Consider the following 20,980-nt stretch of genomic DNA (forward strand, 5'->3'; position numbering starts at 1 on the left):
CATCATTTAACTATGCACTGTGAGAAGACTCTGTCCTGAATCTACCAACCTTCAGCTTCATTGGATCTCCATGAGTTCTAGTCTTTTGTGAGAGGGAGAAAAACTTTTCTTCATGCTCTGCATAATTTTATAAACTGAAGTTTACAGCCTCTCCCCACTAGGAATGCTGAAAAATTCCAAGAGAAATGGAAATGGGGGAAGGAATTGCAGGTGCGCACTTATTTTTTCCCCAGGCCCAGAATGGAAATTGATTCAGTGAGTAAGACTGGGATTTGCTGTTTTTGTTTTTTTCATTCTGTAAATCATACACAATTTATGAAGTTTCCCCTCCCACATTTGCACTGTGTTTCCTTTGTGCCAAAATGGATGGTGTGGAGTGTAACAATAATGTAATTAGTAACATGAAATTCTACCACAACCGACAGCGAGATGAATAAAGTACGTTTTGTCAGAAGCTGGACTGCAGGGAAAAAGAAGCAGCACTGCTTGCGATGGAGATGGATTTGAATGGAAACTGATGCCTTCTCCCATCTCAATTTCCAGCCCCACATTTTTACATCTGAGCAATGCAGGAGCCTCCCATTTCTGCCATCTCACCCAGGCAGGCCTGCCCTATGAGGTAGCCAAGAATGGCTCTGGAAAGCAGTACCCCCTGCAAGTGCCTCAAAGGCTTTGGGGGAAGAGAAAGACACTGTGGGGAGGGGAAAGGCAATGCAGCTTCAGGGGATTGGTAACTGCCAACCATTGTAGCTGCTGCACAAGCTTCCTCAAACTCAGCCCTCCAGATGTTTTTGGCCTACAACTCCCATGATCCCTAGTTAGCAAGACAAAGGGCAGGGATGATGGGAATTGTAGTCTCAAAACATCTGGAGGGCCGAGTTTGAGGAAGCCTGCTGTTGCAGCATAAGAATGTAAGACCCCTGCAGTGGGATCAGGACAAAGAGGGACCCCCAGTCTTCTGCTCTCACAGTGGCCAACCAGATGCCCCAAAGGGAAGCCCAAGCAGGATCTGAGAACAACAGCCTTCTTCTACTCTTGTTCTCCAGCATTCCAAAGTAGACTGGCCCTGTCCATGGAGGTTCCATTTAGGAATAATAAGAAACTAAGAAGAGCTCTGCAGCAGCTCAATCAGGCCAAAGGGTGTGCGTCTCATCCAGCATAGTCTTCTGCTCACAGTGGCCATCCAAAAGAAGCTCACAAACAGGGCCTGAGCACAACAGCAGCAGCTCTCCCCACTTGCAATACGCAGCAACTGGTATTATTCAAAGGCATTCCCCGCTTCCAACAGCGGAGGTATAGAGTACAGCCATCAGGCATGCCTCCCCCCAGTGAACAGAAAGAGAGGAGTAAGGGGAAGGCGCTCTTGGCCTCAAATAAGCTGTGCGGATCAGCTTGCATTGTGACTAAGGGTGTGTGTGGAATGCAGGGAATCCGGGCTAAGAGTTTTTAAAGCCCGTTCTCTTCTTTTGTTAAAGCTCTAAGGAGCTTTGAGAAGCCTTCCTGCTATCATTTGCCTGCATCGGTTTTGGATGGGGTGGGGCTGGGACTGAGCAGTGTGTCTTGAGTGGGGTATTCTCTGTCTTTTAATGCCATTTCTAAAGGGCCTGGAGGAAAATGCCTTGACCGTCTTGATCCCTTTGCTCCCTGGATGCTCCCTTCTGGGCCATTTCCCAGCTACTCATAACACAAGGACATAAGAGGAGCCCTGCCAGATCATGTTAAACGAAGCTCATCCTGTACTCACAGAGGCCAGCCAGATGCCCATTATAAGAAACCCTTAAGCGGGATCTGAGACCTCTCCATGAATTTGTCTAATCTTCTTTCAAAGCCATCCAAGTGGATGGCAGCCATCACTGCCACCTGTGGGAGTGAGTTCCATAGATTAACTCTGCACTATGTGGAGAAGGGGGACACGGGTGGCGCTGTGGGTAAAACCTCAGTGCCTAGGACTTGCTGATCGTAAGGTCGGCGGTTCGAATCCCCACGGCGGGGTGAGCTCCTGTCGTTCGGTCCCAGCTCCTGCCCACTTAGCAGTTCGAAAGCACCCCTAAGTGCAAGTAGATAAATAGGTACCGCTTTATAGCGGGAAGGTAAACGCCGTTTCCGTGTGCGGCACTGGTGCTGGCTCGCTAGTTGCAGCTTTGTCACGCTGGCCACGTGACCCGAAGTGTCTTCGGACGGCGCTAGTCGGTCACGACTGGCCCGTACGGGCAGGGGTACCTTTACCTTTATGTGAAGAAGGCCTTTTTCATCCCAGATGCTCTCTGCAAGCCCAAGTCCAGTCCTTGGCACTGAGGGGCATAGGGTCTCTTTGGAGCTAAGCTGATGTTTTATGCTAAAGGTAGAGAGAACTGGGTAGGGGTCACAGGAGGGGAACCTGGGATTTCAGGGAGCAGAGAGGGAGAAACAAAGATGGAATCCCTTTCCCTTTCTGGGTAACGGATGCCAGGAATCACAAACCTCCAAGAGAGCTGCCTTCCTCTGTGGATCCTGCAGAAGTGTCAAGGGGTTTGCTAATACCCAATATTAATATTATGGGTTTCAATTGCCGGTGTGAATCTGCAAAGTGAGCCAGCAAAGAGAAACCAGGTGGCTTCAGCCAAACCAAGGGAAATAAAAAATTGACTCATCTGTGCAATTTAGGGCTATCTCACCCTGCACCCCCCTCCCAAAAAAAGAGAGCAGTTGGTGTTTCTGAAGAAGAGAGGAGGCTGTCAAAATGGAATGTTTAAAATATAATGCAGTAGGTCTCTGTGGTGACGAGTTCAGTTTCATCGCTGGGGGAATTTACTCCCACCCAAAAGAGCAGATGAGAAATAATGGCCCTCTAAATGAAACCCCCACCCCCCGCTGGATCAGCTTAAAAAGCTTTTAGGAGGAAAAAAGGTAAATAAATTCCACTGCTGAGCTGTGGATATGGATGTTATCCTAACCCAGCACGAATAGCCAGAGCGATAGTAATGGGGGAGTCATCAACAGCTAAGAAGATTGCAACTCTTAAGGGAGAGTGGCAGCTATGATTGAGCTGGAGGAGAGGCGGGGTGGGGGTGGGGAACTACATGCACACACACATCCTGCTCCCCCCTCATTGTCTTCCTATTTCAGGATGAATTTAGGCAGGGGTGCTAAATAGAAATTTCCTATTTATTGGCAAAGGGGAGGAAGCATCACCCGGGTCCTGGTTTCAAAATCAAATCTGATGGGCCCTGTTCATGCATTATTCATAGGTTGGGCATCATTGAGTAGTCCGTGGAGTGGGTCCTGATCTTGCATGCAGTTGTCTGTACAAGAAAGACCAACCTGGGAGCACCTGGGAGTGTCAGTTCGGAGGGGATCCCTGCATCCGGGATGCCCACAAAGCCAGGTGCCACAATGATGTGGGAGTCCCTACTTGGGAGCAGGTGCCTGCATGTTGTACTTTCTTTTCTGATCATCTGCACACAGCACAAGGTTGTTGAAGGAAGATGTGATTTGGAGGCTGGTCTATGCAGTTATGCCACATGGTTGAGCAGAGTGCGAGTAGGGCTGCTGTGACATCATGACACTGGTGCCAGGATCCCTGACTGGCTGGATCACACAGCCAACAAGAAGGGCAAAACTCTTAAGAACAGCAGCAGCAGCAGCAGCAGCAAGGTGGGCGTAGTGGTGAAGTTGGGTGAAACAGGATGAAAATGGCAACGTTTGGAAAAGTCATCTGGATAATGTTTTGACGACCCAGAACTCTCCCTTTAACTACCTACAAGGTTCTGCCTGCAAAAATGTAGCTTGGTCCTCCTAGTAGCTAGAGAGTCACTCACAGTGGTGGGTTGTGCACCACAAAGCTCAAACAGCAAAATGACACGGCCCTTATAAAATATGTTAGGCTTGCAGAGAGAAGAAGAGGGAGCATGTGGTCCTCTCCCTTTGGCCTTGAAGGGAATTCCCAGCCATTCCAGTGATTGCAGGTAGGTGGAATATAGAATAATAGAATTCTACAGTTGGCAAGCATCCCAAGGACCATCTAGTCCAGCCCCCTGCAATGAGGGAATCATAGCTAAAAAATCCCATCAACCTCAGTTTAAAAACCTTCAAGGAAGGAGAGCCCACCACTTTCTAAGTTAGTCCATTCCACCGTTGAGCAGCTTTTACCTTCATAATGTTCTTCCTAATGTTAAGTCAGAATCTCATTTATAGTAGTTTGACTCCATTGGTTCAGGTCCTCCTCTTTGCCTGCTCTGGTCTCTTGCCAGCCCACAGACCAGATGCATACCCCTCAACTGTACTGATTAAATTGGGAAATCCAATTTTGGGGGGGCCATGCTCTCACACGGGTCATGCAAGTCATGCAGGAGCGTGGCCCAAAAAGACAGGTGTCCAGGTTTTCAACCTCAACATGTTGGAAGGTATGCAGATGGACCAGACCAGCCTACCCAGAGCACCCAGGAGGCTTCATGAAGAGAACTGAGAAATGGTCTGGTTCTGCAATGCTCTTTTCCTGGGAAGCATCCCTTCTTGGGCTCTTGCCCTGCACCAGCTAAGAGTAGGCTGCCTGCTCCCTGCACACCAGAAACTGCTCTTGTGGTGGGAAAATGGATCAGCATTGCTCAGCTTGCCAGTGCCTCTTCACCACCACCAATGCCATCTGTGCATACAAAAGATCCCAGCTTCAACACCCAATGGCACCTCCAGGTAGACCTGGGTAAATTCCCTTCCATGAACCCCTGCAGAGCTATTGCTGCCAGTCAGCGTAGACAATACTGAGCTAGATGGAGCAAGGCAAGTTCCTATGTTCTCTTTTCTGCAGCTGCAAAGTTTAGCGTGGCCTCCCACTGAGTCGCTTGCCCCCACTCAAACAGTCTGCTCTTTGACCTTGGTCATGGGCCAAGCAGGATCAGAGCCTGCCCTGAATCTTCCAACATTCAGCTTCGTTGGATGTCATGTGGCAGTAAGCTCAGTATCATGAGAGAGAGAGAGAGAGAGTTCTGCTACCAGCAGCCTGGTGGTCAGATGTGCTTTAGAGAACCTTCCTTCTCCTCCCCGTTCTGAGTACTAGCTATGAACAAGCAAAGGTTGCCACCCTGAGCCAGGCCACTGGCCCTTGTGGTTGACAATAAATCTTAACAACAACAACCCCTTTGCCCAGCACTGACTGCTCTGAGTTACGTCAGCTCTCAAGGGTGGGAAGAACTTGTAAATCCTCCTATTGCCTAAGGCAGTCAGTTGACCCTAAGGACACCACAACTCCCACCCACCTAATATTGAGCCAGAAGGAGGCAGCTGTCACCCAGGCCAGCACCCAAGGGCAGTCCTGCTGTTTGTGCCTTCCCTGCCTTGCTCGTGCCAGGGCTGAATTTCATTCATTATGCATGCAACTATGGTAATTCCCCCCTCCCCCCTGCATCTGCCTGTGTAGCATCCAGCATCCTTATTATTCCAAGTATTCCCCTCCCCCCCATCATTTACTGGCTGGCCTTATTATGGTCCCTGCACCCTCCCTGTTCTGTAGGGTGCTTAATTGCAACAGAGGTGCAATCAGAGCCAGCCATGTGGCTGGTAATTGACTGAATTCTAATAACCGCCAGCCCAGCAGAGCCACAGTGGCAGGCGGATCCGGTTGGAGGGGGCAAGGGGAGAGCTGCCTGCCCCCCAGGCCCACGGGCAGTGCCTGGCCGGGAGTGCCAGCAAAACAGACCCGCTCACGCACTGGCATACCGGGTGACAGTTTGGGCATTAACATAGATAGAGTGCTATTTATATCAGTTTGTACATTTAATCAGATTTTTTGCAGTTTTCAGCAAGATGTGGACTCCATCCCTGTCCAAGGCATTTGGTTCAAATCAGTTGAGACAGAGAATAATCAAGATTTATGATGCTCATTCTGAGTCCGGATCACACAGTCAGTGCAGCTGGAACGGCTCCGGTGCTGCCTCTCCCAGAGCCCGGCCGGCTGGCGAAGGCTTCGCTCTCCCTCATGCGGGAGATTTAATGTCCATCTTGCAAACTGTCAAAACATGTCAGCTGCTGCAGATAAGGGCAAAACAACACACACACACACACACACTGTTTCTGATCGGCACTTTCCCTCTGACTAAGGTGGGCATCTATGCCCAGGAGCCATTTACCTCCAATGCATCTAACAGAGGCTGAGAGGGCAATAGAGTCTTCCTGCTGGAGGTGATGCTTTTAAGAAGCAAAGCCAGTGGGAAGGATCCAGCCCACCTGACGTCATCACAGGAATGCTGCTTCACACATCATCAGGGTACCTGTCCATCTGGCTCAGTATTGTCTACACAGGCTGGCAGCAAAGCCTATCCAGTGTTCCAGGCAGGGGACTTCCCCAGCCCAACCTGGAAATGCCACTGGGGACTTTCCATATGCAAAGCACTTGCTGTATCATTGAGCCATGCCTCCTTCTATCACAAGTAGCTATGGCGGCCTCTGCTAGTTGTGAGCCAAAACTGTGCAGGCCATCACAGGCTGATAGCAATGGCTGGAGGGAAGGGGAGGTGCTGCAGGTCTCCACTTCAAGATGCTTATTGCCACCCAGAAAGGCCAGGATTGTCTTGGTGGGGGAGAAAGAAGGGAAACTCAGTGAAGCCACTTTTCAGACTGGGCCACATAAATGCCATTGAATTTCCTTTTAAAAACTGTGGTGGTAGTGGGTTTTATGGTTGTTTTCACCATGAGGACCCTGGGAAGGATGTAACAATTTAAAAAGACAATATTAAAACAAGGGAATAGGATGGGCCTCTCCATCTCCCTCTCCCTCCCTCTCTCTCTCTCTCTCTCTCTCTCTGGTGTCCAAGGCCAGAGGAAAGAGATGTGTCTTCAGCAAATGACAAAAAATGACACACAGAAAGTGCCCGATACTTCTCTGTGAGGAGGAAATTCCACAGCTCAGGGTCTGACACAGATAATGTCATTTCCTGGGCCACTTCCAAAAAACTTATGAGGATGCAACTACCACCAACCTCATGAAAACAAAGCCCCTAAACAGTCTTTAGCATATGTCTTTAGCATATGCGCCGCCGGGGTGCAAAGATCCACCCAGTGCCCCCCAATTTAGTTTAGCCCCCAAATTAACTTTTATTGTGCTTATGAACTGTAAGTGATGAAATAAAAACGTGATTTGCAGTGTCAGCAGCACCTTTGACACGACTGATCTCGTGCCGCCTGCCTGCCTGACACGAGATCAGTTGTGTCAAAGGTGCCGCTGACCCCGCTGCCGCATAGCAACTCAATACAATACGTAACATAATATTTTGATGTAAGAGTTACGGTAATTTCGCGTGCACGGCGTCGTTGAGAATGACAAGCGCCGCCATTGTGAATGACAACCGCTGCCACTGGCGCTGGCGCAGCTCGGCTTTGGTAAATAAGTGCACAAAGTCGAAAGTCCTTTAGTGAAACAGTAGGTATACATTTTGGTTATACCTAGGTATATATGTATTTTGTTTTTCTAGCTTGATCAAAATTATTTATTATTTCATAACAGGTAGATAGTTAAGAGCTTAGGTGGCTTCAGTGGTGGGCGCCGGGCGCCCCCCAGAATTCAGCACCCTGATGCCCTGCACCCCTTGCATCCCCGGGTAAAGACGGCCCTGCCCCTAAACCTCAGAAAAATTACCAGTGGTGGTAATTTTATTTATTTATATAATTCAGACATTTATATAGCACTTAATGGTTTGCATTTCTAAGCAGTGGACATACAAACAATCCACAGCAAATGGTACAATAAAACAATAAGAAATTATCATAGAACTGAATGGGGCACCACCCCACCAGTCCCAGTGTCTCATCAGCCAGCCCCTACCTGCCTTCTAACTAAGGGATGGTGGTCCTGGCTGTCAGCTTTCTCTTCCTCAGTCTCAGCAGCGGGGAGGAGGAGGAGGATGTAGACAACATACACTCATCATTGGTTCTGGTTCCACCTACTACTTCCTGCTTCCTGACGTCCTAGTCCCAGTGGGCACCAGCTACCACGGGAGAAACCCATGCAAGAAATCCCTGGGACCTGCCTTTCCTTGGGTGGAAAAGGGCTCAGCATCCTTTGGAGAGGCAGCCAGAAGTATGCACTACCTGGAAAATCTTGGGCACAGTCATCTTAATTTCCTTCCTTAGGAATGTAGAAAGCTGCCTTGTACAGAGTCAGAACCTTGGACCACGTAACTCAATGCTACCTACACAAAGTGGCAGTGGCTGCCCAGGGTTTTAGATGGGGCATCTTTCCCCACCCTGCCTGGAGATGCCATTGGGGACTGAGCTGTGGCGGTGTAGTGGTTAGAGTGTCATTTTAGGACCTTGGGAGATGGGTTCAAATCCCCACTCAGCCATGAATGAAGCTCACCTTGGGCCAGCCACCACCTCTCAGGCTAACCTACCACACAGAACTATGGGGATTCATGGAAGAGAGGGAGAACCATGTTCACCACCTTGGAGCTCCATGGGTAAAAGGTGGGATATAAATGCAATAATAATAAAAAAATGCTAAGCAGGTGCTGTACCATAAAGCTATGGACCTTCCCACAAATCCTGCCCACCCTTGATGCTGGTGTGCGAAGCTGCTTGGAATGAAAGAGGGTTCAACTCACAGCTTCCAATGTGTGAAACCCAAGAGCAATTCTCCATCAAGTCAATAAGGTAAACAGAGCCCAATTTGGGTAAACAGAATTAGTGGTGCTGAAGAGCTGTGGGCATTGCTGCACATACTGATTAGCATAAATGCTCAACACAAACCAATTAACACTCTCCAGTCAGCTTATCCCATGTCACTTTGCACAAACACAAAGCCCGACACTAAACACACATTGATTTCTTCGTAAAGCCCAGCCTCACGCAATCCCAAACTCAGCAAAACTGAAGGCAATTACTCCTTCCAAAGCTCACATTTCCTGAGAAGCTGATGAAGGTGTGCTGAGTGAAGACCCAACCTGCCTCGAGGGGGTGGGCTGCAGCACGTGCCTCCCCTCTCCTCAAAAAGGATGTTCAGAAAAGGGCAACCCAAATCATCAAGGGGAGGCAGCGACTCCCCTGTGAAGGAAAGTTGCAGTGTTTGGGACCTTTTCGTTTAGAGCAGGGGTCTGCAACCTGCGGCTCCGGAGCCACATGTGGCTCTTTTACACCTTTGCCGCGGCTCCGGGGCGGATACTAACGAGGGGAGGAGGCGCATTGTGCGCCCCGACACTCCCCACTGTGGCGGGCGCTGTAATGGCTGTGACGTCGCATGGGGGCGGTGCGTGCGTTAGTCACGCACCGTCCCGACGTCACCTTCCCGCCCGCCTGCCCGCTACATTGTAAGGGGCATGTACGCTGGTCACTGCATTGAAAGGGGGCATGTACGCTGGTCACTGTTTTGAAGGGGAGTGAAGAACACACACACACACAAAAAGGTAACTTGTTAATTTAACGTTTATTTCTATGAGGAGGAGTAATTCTGAGGGGTCAAACAAAGAAATAATAAAAAAGTGACAAAAAAGTTATTTTTATAATGACGAGTTTTGCGGCTCCCAATATTTTTTTCTTTGGAAACGGGTCCAAGTGGCTCTTTTTGTCTTAAAGTTTGCAGACCCCTGGTTTAGAGAATGGACAAGTAAGGCAACATGGTAGAAGTTTATAAAATTATGTATGGCATATCTGCAAGAGTCTGACACAGCAGACTCTTCTTATGTTCTCTCTTCCTGCGGCTTGTGGTAAATCACCTTCAAAAGCCCAGCCCCAGAAGACACATGTTGCTTTCTGGCCAGGGACCTTGCTAAAGGGCCTGTTGGCATTCCAAACAAGGCAGCACTGGCTGGGAGCCTTATTGAAAGGGCTTGCTGAAATCATCTCCCCTACCCCCACCCTACAGATAGCTCTCAGCAATGGTTGCATTAAAGAATGTGGTTCCCTGAAAATGACTCTTGTTCAGGTGCCCAACACCTTGAAGTCCCTGCTCCCTCTCACTAAATCAAGCAGTCCGGAACAGCTGCAGTGGTTGTTTGTTTAAGGACCCTATGTTCCAAAATACGATCCTAGGGGATTTTTACACAAACCCTTTAGCACAGAGCCTCCAAGTGTCCCTATTTTCCAGGTATAGTCCCAAATTGACAGAAGCCATCCTGGTTTCTGATTTGATCCTGGAATGTCCCACTTTTCCTTAGGACGTCCCTATTTTCATTGGAGAGATGATGGAGGGTATGATGGTAGGACATCAATTATTGCCCAATAGCTTGTTAGAGGAGGAGAACTTCCTGAGACCAGAGTATGGTACTGAGGATAGCCTGGTGGGGTAAAAGCAACTAGTTGGTTGCTGGAAAAGACAACAGTGGCCTGGAGAGCAGAATTGCTCTCCTGTCTCCACAGTTTCTTCCAGACATTTAGTCTGGAATACGAATAATTCATTCACTCAATTTTTATGGAGAATCCAGATGCTGTTGCTGCCAGGTTATTGCATTCCACTCTGCTTCTGTTGTTTTTTATATATATATATATATATAAAATCTAATTTGTCGTGGTCTTTTGTGTGTGTGTGTGTTGAAATGCAGCTGTAGCACCAGCCTGCCCACTATGGCCTGCAAAGTAGTACTGAGGCTTTCCAGGGCTACTGTCCCTTTAGTTTTCGATCCCTTGATTTGTTTCAGCCTCTTAACTCATGACATTCCTGAACCAGCCCCTTATTCAGTAAATTCCTGGGATGGTGGCTCTAATTACTAGATGCCTCTTGCGTGGGCAGAGCAATTACTTACTTTTTAGGACTAAGCAGAAATCCTCCATCTGCTTTTGTGGTTCCATTCATGGACCATGAGAGGGGAGGGCATTTTTTGCTATTTTTGGTGGGTGGCGGTATCAAAGTCACCACTGCTCCCCTGCCACCTTGGTTGCTGCTGGCTGACATGTTTAAATCTCTACAGTGGCTCAGGAATGCATCATCCACAAGGAGTTGGGGAAGTGGCAGTGAGCCTCACCCTCAAAATCCAACCCCACCCTTGAAATATGAACATGGGGAGGCTGCTTTGCACTCCCCTTTCACCATGACCCACCCCCTTTCAGGATTCTGAAAGTTCAGCCCAACACTAATTTATTTTATTTGTAAGGATCAGAGCTGTACAACTGCAATTAATTTTAAAAATGCAAAGAGGAAACTAGAATTTAAAGCTGTCATTGCCGTGATCCCCCCCGGGAAGGAACAGGAACTGACTGAGAGCTCACCCACACTTACCTTTGCTTCACATTTCTATGCACAAGTCCTGGCTTTCCAGGTCTGTGTCCTGGGTTTGGTTTGGTTTCTCCCAATGCTTTCCCTTCAAAACCCCTCTCTTTACCACTGAATCAGAGCAAACAGCAATCTGCGAAAAACCTGAATTGCTATTTGCTCCAATTCAATGGTAAAGATCAGGTTTTCCTGGAGAAAGCAGTGAGGGGGGGGGGGAGTGTCGATCTGTGCCTAGAAAGTGTAGGGCAAAAGAAAAGTGTGAATGAGCCGGGATTAAGGACTGGAGGCAAGAACACTGCGAGAGAACAGGAAGCACTAAAATAGCAGAGCTGATTTCAGAGCAAATGGAGACGAGAGGGCAATGAATACACAGGGACAGTTGCAAGGAGAAGCAGGATGCGAGATTACTCCTACATTGCAGTAGGTGGACCAGATGACCCTTTGGTTCCCTTCCAGCTCGACAGTTCTATGATTCTGTGGGAAAGATGGCGGGGTCTTGCTCATGGAGAAAGGGTGCTGCTGGATTTGTAAGAGGAATTAACACTCTATTAGGGGCTTTCTGAACTGCTGTTTTAATTCTGCTTCCAGCTGTGTGTGGAAGAGCAACACTTTTATCAGTGCTAACGTGCCCTCCAACATTTCTCCAATGAAAATAGGGACACCCAGTGTCTGTTTTTTCTAGAAAAAGAGGTACTGGAACTGACATGAACACCTCCCTTGTTCTAAGAGTGTGCAATGGCACCCACCTGAAAGGTGCTGGAACTGAGTTCCAGTGAGTTCCAGCTGAAAAAAGCCCTGAGGTTTGGGTCCAACCTGGTGGGGCAGTGCCTGAGCTGTTCCCCTTTTGGAGGAGGGGCAGGACAGCGAGACGCATGAGTGGGAGCCGAGAGAGCCATCTGCTAACATGCCTAATTGCATGAGCTAATTCCAATGCCACCCAGGTGTTGCCGCCATCAACAAGGTTAATAAAAGATGAGGGGGGCACAGCTGGCACTGCGGCTTGCAAGGTGGACAGGCCAGGAGAACCAGCTTGGAGCAAGGCGCAGACAGTTTGGCTCCAGCCCTCAGCAAGCACTGATTAAAAATAAATCTCCTTTTCGTTTTGGAATCTGCCCGTCAGCGCCTCCTTGTAGGTGGAATCCATTAAAAAATTATCCTTTGCAAAGGTGCTCAAGTCTTTTTGACGGTTAGCAGCAGCAACAGCCTGCATCAAGGAAGGTGGAGGGGGGAGAGTCAGGGGAGCTAATTGGTGCCAACCTGCCTCCATTGTGGGCCAGCATCAATAAGCAAGGCTGTGCCAACAGGCCGCTGACTCAGGCAGAGCCCATTCAAGCTCTCTTGCTGTGGTCGGGAAGGAACGACTTCTGCGCTTCATGCTAATGAAAGGTAATTGAAGCTCCAGTCATGACTGCATCTTGCCAAGCAAAGTCTGGCTGCTGCAAACTCAGGGTGGGCCAGTGAGTAACTAGCTAGCAAGGTCTCATTATCTCCGCAGAACCAAGCCGTGGAGGGGGGGGAGGGGGGAGGAGGAGGACGAAGGGAGAGAGAATTCCTCTCCATAAAAATTAACACTTTAGCAGGGAGCCAAATGGTGACAGCTAATGCACTTTTGAGCGAGATCTAAATTTTATTCATAAGCTTCAGTGTCAGGCCTAAAATAACATTTTTACAGACACTCTGAGCATAAACAGCCCCGCTGACTCCAAATCAGGGAATCTGGGCCTGGGAATGAGGCAACTCAGTCATTTGGAACAAGGAGAGGCACGTTTTGAGCCATTGCTCCCGATAACAAAGGAGGCCGATGTGCTCCTCACACCATCTGCTTGCCTGCAAGGGAGTCCGTCTGCTGGAGGAATGGCAGCCCAGGGCTCCAGCCGAGGAGGAGGCGGAAGCAGCAGTGCACTAAGACTTACACAGGGTCCTCAAAGGGAGCTAAGCCCACAGCGGGTCCTGAGACTTTGATGTCCAGAGGGGCACCAGCCAGCAATCCAGCCATGGCATCATCCCCACAGTTCTGCCCAAAGGAGGAAGCCATAGGCAGGAGAGCAGCCACATCATCTGGAGTTGCCTTCGCGCATCAGGAACTCTAAAGCAGCACTCTAAAGCCTTCAAACTACAATTCCCTGCCAGCACAGTCATTGGCCATGTTGACTAGGGCTGATGAGAGCCGTGGTCCAAAACGTGTGCAGGGCACCAAGCTGGGCATGGCTGCTCTCCAGGCTTCCAGGTGAGGGATGCTCAGAGTCCATTCCAGCTGCTCCCCAGCCCTGATCCATGGCTTAACCAGGAATAGGTCTTGCTTGGAGCCCCTCTGACCTCACCTCTCAGTGCCTTGGCCCCACAGCAGGGCTTTCCTAAGACCATTTGTGGAGACAATACCCTCAGCACACTGGCTTGAGTGAACCAAGAGTGCCCAGGATGGAGGGGGAGCCTTTGGAAAGACTTGGGCCCCACTCCTTTTAACTCTGACCCTGCTTCAATATTCATAGATTTATTTTAAATCTATTTATTTAGAGCAGCTGGCCAATCTCTGTCATAACGAAAAGGTTCAAGGGGCAGGGAAGTGTTCTCGACACATAGGAGACACCTCTCCTGGGAAACAAGGCATCCCAGGGCTTCTTTGTAAGAAATTTTGAGCCCTCCCATTTGGCAGCTTTTATGCCACTCAAGCCTGGAATGGATCTAGCTGGGGAGGGACGCACACATACAAAGAAAACCCAAACAAACGTGGGAGCAGAGACAGGCAGAAGGGAAGCCCAGCAGCACCCACAGCACCCAGCTCTTCCTGCCAAACTAAATCTGTCTCCCAAGGAAGCCTGGGTCACCCTACCAAGCTGCCACCTACAGTTGCCATTGGGATGTTTCCCAGAAAGGGCGGCGATGGGTGGGCGGCCTTCAATCAATATTTACTCAACACGTAGGCTACCCTTTGGAGACCCTTAATTGCAAATTAATCATCATTAACTGACAGTAATTGAATTTGCTTAAAGGCAAGTCTCCTGCTTGCTCCCATCAGCAAACAAGGCACTCGGGATGCTGCTGCTGCTGCTCTCAAGGGTCTGCAGAGGGACATGGTGCCTTCTGCTGAGTCAGACAATTGGTCCATCCACTTCAGTAATGTCTACACTGACTGGCAGCAATGGCTGTCCTGGGGTTCAAGAATGGTTCGCTTCAAGCCCTACCTAGATATGCCGCCAGTGAGGACTGAATGGGGGACCTTCTGCATGCAAAGCATTTGCTCTGGGATTGAGCCACAGCCCTTCCCCAAACATGGAGAGTCAGCAAGACCTGGACCAGGCAGACACCCAGCTGAGCTCAACTTGGACTAAGCTTGAACCCTCACCTTGTGGCTCCCTCTCTGGCAGCTGCCCTGCTCCAAAGCATCCCAGGGAACTCAGAGCACCAAATGAGGAGGAGGAAGAAGGATGGCACATTTTTTCTAGAGGGACTTGTGCTTCAAAAGGCACCTGCATCAAACAAGTCAGGGAGCATTTCAAGGGAGCCCCCATGGTAAGGCTGCCTGCAGAAGGGGCGAGATGGGACTCTTGATCTGGAGACACAGCAGATCAGGGCTCTGTGAGCTGATGACTGAGGCCATGAAGACGCAGAGAGTTCTTGTCTCATGTCAGCACTGTTGGGCAGAGGCACTGAAATGGCACTGTAGCCACCCAACCACCCACACTGATAGGGAACTTGTTTTTCCTTCCATGCCCAAAAAACAGAATGTCTGTGTCACCAGTCCTCATGGCATGTTTGGCATATAGAATCACAGAATTGTAGAGTTGGGAGGGACCTCAAGGGCCATATAGTTCAACCCCCTGCAAGGCAGGAATCACGACTATAGAATCCCTGACAGATGGCCATTCTGTGGGGAAATCTGCAGTTAAAATGACAATTAGGTTGGCTAGATAAGCATACAAAGCGGTTAAGAATTGCAGAGTTCCTGTATTCCTGGTGAAGACAGGTCTGTGTGATGTCATATCCCCTACTTCCTGTGGCAAAAAATGGGACAAATGATATTAATCTTTTCTCCTTCCTCCTGGCCTCACTTCATCTTTTTCTTTCAAGCCAGCAATGTGAGCAGACATCCATGCCTGGGGTTGGCTCAGAGCCTAGACTCTATTTTGGAAACTAATTTTGTATTTTGCAAATAAGAGGGATTTTTACCTGTATACTACTTTAATATCTATGCTGCCTGCATTGGAATGTAAGTAAACCTTTTAGTTTTTACTAAAATGTGTGGTTCATTCTTAGCAACGGGGACAGAAAGGGGAAAGGTCAGCAGACCACAAATAAATAGGGATAATTCCTAGCTTCCAGTAAGCTGCAAAAGCGCATAAGTGTTTTTACTCTGCTAAAAGGGCTTCAGAGCCTGCTTACTCTTGTATTTCTACCACACATGTGGGACAGGAGGTTTAAATTTTAATTTACAGATTTAATCCTCAATCCATCTCCATCATATCTGACCTCTGTTTAAAAGCCTTCAATGAAGGAGGGTCCACCACCTTCTGAGGGCATCCATTCCACCAGCAAACAGCTCTTACCATCAGAAAGTTTTTCCTAATATTTGATCAGAATCTACTTCCTTGTCATTTGAATCCATTGATTTGGGTCTTACCCTCTGGAGCAGCAGGAAAAAAGCTTGCTCCATCCTAGAAGGGACAGCCCTTCAGATATATGAAGGCTGCTGTCATATCACCTCTCTGTCTTCTCATTCCCAGGCTGAGCATCTGCAACTCCCTCAACCATTCCTCATAAGGCTTGGTTTCCAGAAATGAGAGATCCTGTCTCCTCTAAGTTCAGTGCAGGTGTAGCAGCCAACATCTAGCCCTCCAGGTGCTGCTGTTGGACTCCAATGCCTATAAGCCCCAGGAGCCAGCATGCACAATGGTCAGGGATGAGGATGGGAGTGGGAGTTGCAATAGCATTGGGGGTGGGAGGTGGGATCAGACTGGCTACCCCGGATTTGGGACAAATACCTTTGGGGACACCTGGCCTGCTGTGAGAGAAATGATAAAAAGCAGGGAGATGCACAGTTCTGCTTCACAAAATAGTCAAGGAGCAAACACAGCCTTACAGAGGTCCAAGCAGCAGCCAATGCTCCTTGGGGCTGGTAGGGAGGAAAGCAGGGAAGCCAATTGTAGATGGCACCAGAGCAAAAACAAGCAAATCATGTGTGTCAAAATGAGATAAATCTCATTTCTTCTTTTGATGGAGTTACAAGCTTGGTGGATCAGGGAAATGCATTAGTGTATCTTGATTTTGTCTTTTGACAAAGTCCCCCATGATATTCTTGTGAGGAAGCTGGTAAAATGTGGGTTGAATGAGGTAACTGTTAGGCGGATTAGCTGGTTGATTGACTGAACTCAAAGAGTACTTATTAATGGTTCCTCATCATCCTGGAAAAAAGTAACAAGTGTGGTGTTGCCGGGTTCTGTCTTGGGCCCATTGTTGTTCACTGTCTTTATAAATGATTGGATCGAGGAATTGAGGGGATGCTCATCAAATTTGCAGGTGACACCAAACTGGGAGGGGTAGCTGATGCCACAGAAGACAGAATTGGGATTAAAAATGACCTTAACAGATTGGAGACCTGGGCCCAAACTAAATGAAATTAGTTGTGATTCCTGCACTACAGAGGGTTGAACCAGATGACCTTTAGGGACCAGCCACCAGTGGCTCCAAGTGTTTTAGAAGTGAAGAGCCAAGTGTGGGCAAGATCCCCAAAGCACAGGTTGGAAGAGCTTCCAACTCTTCTCTTTTGAGCCAAGGACTAAGAGGCTGAAAAGCCATTTCATCTTGGCCAGCCAACCACTCAGCCGTTCTGCTGATGATCTGGATCCTATCCTTGGCTATAGGCAGCAGAAAGTCTACTCTCTCTCTCTTCTGCATCCCTGGATGGTGCCCTTCCACCTTTGCTTAGGAGCTGCTGGGACAATGAATGATTTACAGCTGAGCTGGGAATGGAGCCTCGGAGGATCTACATAAATTCTCCCCACCACCACCACCACCACCACTGGAGTGACTGCCATATGTCATCGGGCAGGGTGTCATCTCTATGTCTTCTCCTTTGTTGTGATCCACACAGAGCCCCAGCGGTTGTGTGATGTGGGCGAGGAGGGCAGCTCCTTCTGTGTCTGCCTTTTTCCATGGGGCTTGACAATGTCATTTCAAAGGGAGCAACCACTGTTTAAAGATGAGGCCGCATGTTTTTCGCCAGCTCTCGCTCTCCCTGGCAAGCTCGTTTTATTTTTCTGAAGGGAAGCGACGGGCTGGGAGATATCAGCATGCAGGCCTCTGCACATGTTGAGCTAGGGAGGGGAGGGGGGGTGTACAGGGGCGAAAGGGGAAACTGGTTTGCATGCAGCAATGGCAGCAGGAGCCAGCCGGAAAGCAATCGCCTCCTCTGCCTTTTGTAATGTCAACAAAAGAGCCCAGCTGCAGGGCAGCTCGAGACAAACTGCTGCTCCTGGGAGGTGTGGAGCACCCAGCCAGCCCCTGAGCCTCCAGCAAGCCAGAGGGACATAGAATAATAGAACTGGAGAGTTGGAAGGGACTCCAAGGATCATCTAGCCCAACCCCTTGCAATGCAGGAATCACAGCTAATCTGACATACACCCTTCTTACGCGCAATCATCCTAGAAGGTCAAGCTCCCAAACTGGGTAGTTAACCAGGGGTAGCTCTGATACAAGGGCAGGGAAACGTTTTCGTCCCAGGGGCCCCAAACCTTCCTGGGGAACTTTCTTAGGACCAATCTCTATGCTCCATCCAGGCAAGGAAGAGCAGTCTGGATGCCCCCTGAGGATGTGTAGGAAATCAGAGGGCAACTTCTGAGAATTCCCACATCATGACTGGCTGTTGATACAGAGCTGCCTGGAGCCTCCAGGTACCTCTGCAGACGGGCAAGTCAAGTGGACCTGGGGAAGCAACAGTCCTACCAAGTAGAGGGGTGTAAAAAAAGCAACTTGCCTCCCTGGTCCTGGACAGAGCAACCTTGGGAAAAGCAAACCACTGGCTTTTAGACTCTTATAATCTAGGTGATGGGGTGGGGGTGAAGAGAAAGCCCAGAGAGCAAAAAGTGGCTTCTAGGTACCAAGTGCCTTCTTTAAAGAGATACCCAGGTGCCCTCCTGAACCATTTTCTTGCCCCTCACCTCTGTCTTGGAGAGGCAGCTACAAGGGAGCCAAATCTCTTCAAATCACTGCAGAGATTCCCTTTGCCTACCTGGGCATGGAAGCTGCAGTTTACCTGGGAGCAAGAGCAGGGTGCTGGGGTGAGCCACAGCTCAAGTGCCAATGACAAATTAGACCTTCCCCCCAAGATGAAGCAATCACAGATTTACGGTTTCATCTGCAAGGGCCTCAACATCTCCTTCTGTGCAGTTATGTGGCCATTATGAGGGCGATTTAGCAATAAAATGTGACTGACTTCATTAAGGGCAAAGAAAAAGAGCACGGCGGCTCTTAAATCACAGGCAGGCCACACACAGGAGGAGCGGGACACCCACGCTGGCTTTGTGCAAGGACCCTGGTGCTGCAAGGGTGTGGGGTGTGTGTGTGCGCAGTGATAGTGCTGCATTTTAAAACAAAAACCCAGTTCCTGAATTCTGCTCCCTAGTCCAGACCCCAAAGGAGGAAAAGGTTCTTCCTGGGCAGAAGACTGCCTCAGGCTCTGGTGTGTGCTGTGCTGGATTTGAAAAGGCTACCAATGGCTACTAACCACAATGTTTTGCTTCCACAGTCAGATGCATCAATGCTTCTGAATACCAGTTGCTGGAAAGCAACGGAGGAGAGAGGCCCCTAGTGCTTGGGTCCTGCTTGTTGGGGCATCTGGTTGTTCACTGTGAGAACAGGATGCTGGACCAGATAGCCCATTGACCTGATCCGTCAGGCTCTTCTTATGTTCTTAAGGCTGGGGGCAGGGAGTGGTCACTGTCAGTATTGTGCTAAGGCCACCCCTCCCCACCCCAAGCCCAGAGCAGGAGGAGAGCAAAATCTGAAGGCTTGGCAAATGGGGCAAGGGGCACAAGATCACAGCACAGGAGGCCACAATAGTGTCCTGCTTGTGGGCTTCTTCCCATTGGGGCATCTGACTGGCCACTGTGAGAGCAGGATGCTGGACTAGATGGGTCCCCTTTGGTCTGATTCAGCAGGGCTCTTGATGCCTGTAGATTCAGTGGTTACCAGATGACCTCTGATAGATGCTTCTTGGAGCGGCTCAGCCACCAGCAGAGAGGGAATCTGCTTTCCATCTCCCAGCCACTGCTGCCTCTTAATTTTGTTGTTGAAGGGTTCACGCCAGGGGTTTGGGGGTTAGGCATTTATTCACCGGGGGCTACCCTCCCCATGCCACTGGTGCAGAATTCAAGGCAGCCATCAGCCAGGGCTGCATCCAGTATTGTCTCTTTATAGCTGTGGCACGTGTTGGGGGTGGCGGGGGCAGCGGAGGAAGTTGGCAGGCTGTGCCAGCAAAGGCAGGGACTGACTTTCTGTTCTCGGATATATTTAGACACATGCTAAATGGGAAAACCTAGAAAGTTTAGGCAGAGCTTATAGGTGGAGGACAGCTGGATGAATGGCTCTCCTGCAGAGATGGCAGACTGGCAGGCCAGCAGGAGGCCTGGACCAATGGAAGGTTTCCCCTTTCACAGAGGCAGGTTCTCTTTGCAGAGGGATTTGAGGCTGGTTCCCTGGGCACTTTGTGTGGCTTCTTTTCTCCCCTCTCACCACAGGGGGGTGGGAACTCAAGAGGTGAAGCAGGTCCTCCAAATGCTTTGCCACAAATCCAGTCTGAAGTCATGGCCCACCACCAACTCAGGAGATGGAACACCGATGGCAAAACACTGCCCCTCTCCATGCTGACAATAACAACAAAAGGTTGTGTCAACCAAGGACCTGATGCTCTCTGTGTAGCTGACGCAGCTTCATAACTGGGACAGAGCCAGAAAGGGCGGGGGGGTGCAGATGGGGAAACCCAGCAAATGTAGTAGGCAGAGCTCACAGGAGGAGAACTGTTGGGTGAGAGGCTTTCCTGCAGAGATGGCAGGCTGGCAAACCACTGTGCACCCAGCAGTTTCAGCTGAGAAGTGGCTGTTGAGGCTGCCTCCTTTTTGCAATCCCCGCTGGCTTCCCTGCTGTGCTTGGAATGTGGGGGTGTCAGGATTTCCACCTGGCATTCCTGGAAGCAGATACCAAATGGGCTGGAGAAGGGATGCCATCTGCCCAGCAGCACCCTTGCCGCCTCCTCCTCCCCATTCAGGGTTCATTAATAAAAAGAGCCAAGGATAGAGGTGGTTGCCAAGTGGGGAGAGGCTCCAGCATCTCTATCCAATCAGCTCCCAAAATGACACCCAAGAACCCTTCCCAGGCAGCAAAGACAGGTTGAATCAATATGCACAATAGGCTCTGCCCAGCTCCTTCTGCCCCATCCTCTCCTGCACTGCTAAGGGTCATCTGGACAGAACTGCTGCCTTCTCTCTCTGCATTGCTGGGGGTTGGACTGGATGACTTCTTGGGTCCCTTCCAACTCTACAATTCAGCTGGGCTGCCAGCATACTGAATACTCCCCCATGATTATCTGAAAGGGGGCAGGAAGGGAACTTGAGATGGGGGAGGCAGAAGACATCTGCCAGGCAGGAGACACCTGTCCTTCCCAAATAACAGGTGCACATCTTGAGACAAGGGAAACTCCTCCCTCTTGCTCCCCAGGCTGGGAGAGGGGAGATGTTGCAATGAGCAGCAAACCTCACAAGAGTAGTGGAGTGGAGGACAGTTCCCAAAGGAGCAAGGTGAACTCTCAGGGCAGGATGA

The 20,980-nt window shown here is 49.6% G+C and overlaps 1 protein-coding gene across 1 annotated transcript in view; it reads right to left on the minus strand.

The window, feature by feature from the left end:
• Positions 1–20,980, minus strand: part of LOC310748765 (heparan sulfate glucosamine 3-O-sulfotransferase 4-like) — a 93,530-nt gene that overhangs the window by 16,210 nt on the left and 56,340 nt on the right. The window lies entirely within an intron of this gene.

This window comes from Podarcis filfolensis, assembly GCF_964270895.1.
Source record: "Podarcis filfolensis genome assembly, chromosome: 14".
In the NCBI taxonomy this organism is placed as follows: Eukaryota; Metazoa; Chordata; class Lepidosauria; order Squamata; family Lacertidae; genus Podarcis; species Podarcis filfolensis.